Consider the following 4347-nt stretch of genomic DNA (forward strand, 5'->3'; position numbering starts at 1 on the left):
TGCCAGCTTGTGATTGAGGTTTTAATTTCCTGTATATCACTTTGAACCTGTTTCATTGATTCTATTTCTTTCCTAAATTGTTTATTCAGGGGTTCCATCATTTTTATATGCTCCTCTATTTTTTTGTCAGTGTATTCTTGAGAAGCACTTAGTACTTCTTTGATTATAGTTACCACTACATTTTTTAGTTCTGAAATTATTTCTTGTATACCTTTCTGCAGTTGATTCTTTACTGTCAACACTATTATTTCTGAGATATCTGGTGTGTGATTTCCAGTTTCCTCAGTGCTAGTGTCTTCTGCATTTGTACTGGGTGGTCTCGGCGCCTGAGACTGCATTTTGTTCCTTGTCTTTGTCATTTTGTATACCTGTCTTCTGACCTTTGGTGTAGAGCTTAGATAGAGTTATTACCTTAGCACCAGGTCCGGATCTATGAAGTTCAGATTCCTCCAGGTGGGTGTTTGGATCTGGCTGCTGTGCTCCACTTCTTTCTGCTGCAGGTGTTAGTGTTGAACCCTTTGTGCCTCTCTGGCAAGATGTTCTGTTCCTGAATCAGCTGGGTGTGTCTTGCCTCTAGCCTCTTTGCAGGGAGTTCTGCTGAAGGGTTCTGTGCTGGGTCTGCATGCAGCCTGGGTCAAATGAGGATCCCTGGGCCCCGTGTCATCTCATTCACTCGCCAGGCCTGCGCTCTGGGTCTGTTCAGGATCCCATTGGCCCAGGTCGTCTCACTCACTCGTGGGGCCTGTGCTCTGGATCTGTTCAGGTTCCCACAGCCCCATTTCATGTCACTCACTGCCAGGCCTGCGGTCTGGGTCTGTTCAGGATCCCACATCCCTCAGTCTTCTAACTCCAACAAATTCTTAAAGATTATAGATTTTTTTTTGTTTCCAGAGTTTGGCTTTATTGTGCAGTACAGAAATCATTTGGAGCCATTTTGAGACAGACATTGAAATAGACGCTCTGTCAAATCAATACTGCATTGCAGCTTGGTCCATCGAAGAAGCCGCACCTGGGATACAAAAGATGGTTCTACACTTTGCCTGCTTTATTGATAGGTTTCTTTCCCCTGCTCTCAGTTTTCCTAGGTTAACTGATGACTGGCTTTCCCCATACACTCCCTTAGTCTGGAGTCTTGTTAGAAGTACATGTCCACATGAACCAAACTCGTGGCCACACTATGTGGGCCCTGCGCATAATTATTTGACTTAACACAAAATATGTAAATAGGGAAAATGTACAGATGCTGTGCAAAAGTAGAGAATATTCAATTTAGAATCTCCTTAATGTCAAGATGGCACAGCATGCATTGTATGGATCTACCTCTTGAGCAGCCGAAGCACAGAACTGCAAAATCTACACTGATTAAAAGATACAAATACAGTATCATGTTCTGTATTGGTATCATGACTTTTTAAAAACTTCCTTCACAGGGGCTGGGGAGATGGCTCAGTGGAATAAGCCCTTCTCTGGCAAATGAAAGGGCCAGTTCCACAAAAAAACAAAACAAAAACAAAAACTTCCTTCACTAGAAAAACCCAGCTTGGTTAAACTGAACAGAATAATAACCAGTCCATCTGAATAGCCACTCCATGAGAAGTTAATACTTAAGATTAGAGAGATGAAGGGGAATATTAACTAGTATAGCAATCTTCAATCTCCATTGTGATTACAAAAGCAGGCCTTACAATATTGATTTCGTACAATATGTATTATTTGCCAAATTTTAAATTTGTCCTGATTAGCTATTAACATTTACTACTGTTAGTCTTCCCCATAAATATCATTTTTCTTGCACTTCATTTCCTCAAAGTCAAACTCAGATCCTGTCATCCTTTTATAGATGTCTTTAATGTCATCACAGGTTGTCTCAAAGTGAGTTGTAGCATCATATGCATGGGAAATAAAGATCTGGCTGTCTGTTCCCAAGTCTTTTGGTAGAAGGAGGTCACTGATGCTAACAAACTTCTGTTCATTCAGTTCCAATGACTCCAAAGCTGGTCTGATTTCTTTTCTGCTTCCACAGTTGTACTAACAATTGCAATGTACTTCCCTTGTGCTGCCATGTTGTGTGCAGATGAAATCATGCAAACATAGATATCTGATTTTCAATTAACTTGGTTCTGTGGAATAATTATCTGACAGGAATTGGCATCATTGGTATTCTTGATGGGGTGGCTGAGGATGCATATAACTCTGATCACCTGGCCTACTTTTTCTACCCAATCCTTTACATAACTTGGGTCACAGAGGAGCTGCTTACAATGAGCGATCTCGCCTTCAGATTTTACACCAACCACTTTTCCATTCTGCACAATTATTTCTTCAGTTGGTTTATTCAACATGTAGGTACCACCATAAATAGCACTTAGCCTGGCAAATCCTTGTGGCAGTTCTCTAAGGCCATACAGTGGATAAAGGTATGGGCTCTTGCCCTATCTTTCCAAAGACTCACTGTAAAGTTTAATTCTATCAATGGTTTCACAACATAACTGATCTAAGTAGCCATCAGTTCAATACAGTGCAAGAGAATGACCAGTAAAATCTATAATATCTTGGCCCAAGTCAAATTTCTTATACAGATCTCTCATTGTGGTCTTCTTAGGATCAATGCCCTCAAACGTTCTAGGGTCTTTTTCATCAAAGTTGGCAACATATACCAGGAACTTTTTGAAGCGATGTTTTTCAAAGAGTCCCATTAAACTAGATGCCAGGGCTTCTGCTTCAGTAGAAGGAACCTCATAGATTTTTTCTTCCTTATAAACAAAGATCCCTTCAATCACTTTGAAATTCATGTATCGGCTAACTTCTGTATAAAGCAGCATCTTATCCAGTTGACCATTAGCCATCAGGAACTTGGGAATTAAGTCAGTACTTAAGAGGTACTCCTGGTAATTGAAATCTTTTGTTTAAATCTTCCAGCAGTGTTATAGAATGCACTTTCTCCTCCATAATATGGATTTTGATCCATATGAAGAACTTTCTTTCCATTCACTGACATTATACCTGACAGGATACATTCCGTCAGGCCAGTGCCCAGCATGATCATGTCATACTCCTCATTCATGACTGAGCAGGGTGAAGACTGAAGATCCGAGAGAGAAGAACGCGCTGGGGCTTTGCAGCCACCCTACGGAGGTGGGAAGATGCTCAGGCTGTTCTCGGACCTGAGGGAAAAGAAAACCATAGAAATGATAAAATGGAGCTGATAAGGAGGTGAGACTGGCCACCACCTCAGATGGGAAAAGAAGAACCAAGATTATAGATTAAGTATGGGTTATACACGTGAAAGTGCATTTAGAGAAAGGGAAATTAGAAAGTGAGGGATTGTAGTTTATGCATCTGGGAATTGGTATTATGTGATTAATATGCAGATTATTTTGAGAATAATGATTACAATTTGAGAGTGTCACTTTCACTCCTTTACTATTTATATATGTAACTTTCCAGTTATCCTTTATGTATCCCATTATAATCCCCCAAACTGGGCTGGGGAGATAGCTCAGTGGAATAAGTGCTTGCCTGGTGAGCACAAGGTCCTGAGTTTGATCCCTTGTAAAAAAAAAAAAAAAAAAAAAACAAAAAAAAAACCTCCCAAACCTTCCTGAGTGTATTGTGATTTCTACTATGACCATAAAATCTATTGAAACAAAACAAAGAAACTACCACATTAGCTGAAAGATAGGCAATGAAATTAACAATGTTTTCTAGCTTACTTGAATTGAGAGCCTTACTGATGATTGTTACTTATTAATTCTAAGAGAAGAAGAAGCAATCTAGTGGGTCAGACAAAAGAATTATACTGGTGGAATGCAACTTGTTTTTAGCATAAAATCAGTTTTTGGCTAAACATCTCCACAACTTGGTGTAAATGGCTGCAGCAAATGGCAAGGGTGGGGGTGGCCAAACGTGTGTGTGTGTGTGTGTGTGTGTGTGTGTTAGAAAGCATAAAATGAAAGCTCTCCCCTGATCAGAGAGTGGTGGTCTGTAAGGAGGACACTGTAGATGTTCAGGTCAGTTGGTTTTTTATACAGTTTTAGGGACTGTTGTACATAGCCCAAAGCATGGATGGGCATGGTTGCAGGTAGATCTTTCCAGTCTGGAGATCAAGTGGCTTCATTTATATTTCACTTTCTCTGGGTCTCTCTCATTTGGATAACCTAGCAATACACATAAAAAAGAACTATGCTACCTCACATAAAACAAAATGAAACACCACCCCAACACACACACACACACACACACACACACATGAGTGCACACACACACACACATGTGAACATGTGCAGAGCTAGAGAGAGAGAGAGAAGAGAGAAAGAGGGAGAGAGAGAGGAAAGGAGAGAGAGAGAG

General features: G+C 40.4%; 1 pseudogene across 1 annotated transcript; it reads right to left on the reverse strand.

Annotated features, from left to right (window-relative positions):
* Positions 1 to 1761: 1761 nt before the first annotated feature.
* LOC101572213 lies at positions 1762 to 3064 on the reverse strand (annotated as a pseudogene). Its single transcript, XR_192791.1, has one exon. The product of XR_192791.1 is annotated as a rab GDP dissociation inhibitor beta pseudogene (transcript).
* Positions 3065 to 4347: the final 1283 nt, after the last annotated feature.

Source organism: Octodon degus, unplaced genomic scaffold (genome assembly GCF_000260255.1).
Source record: "Octodon degus isolate 3935 unplaced genomic scaffold, OctDeg1.0 scaffold00152, whole genome shotgun sequence".
Taxonomy (NCBI): domain Eukaryota; kingdom Metazoa; phylum Chordata; class Mammalia; order Rodentia; family Octodontidae; genus Octodon; species Octodon degus.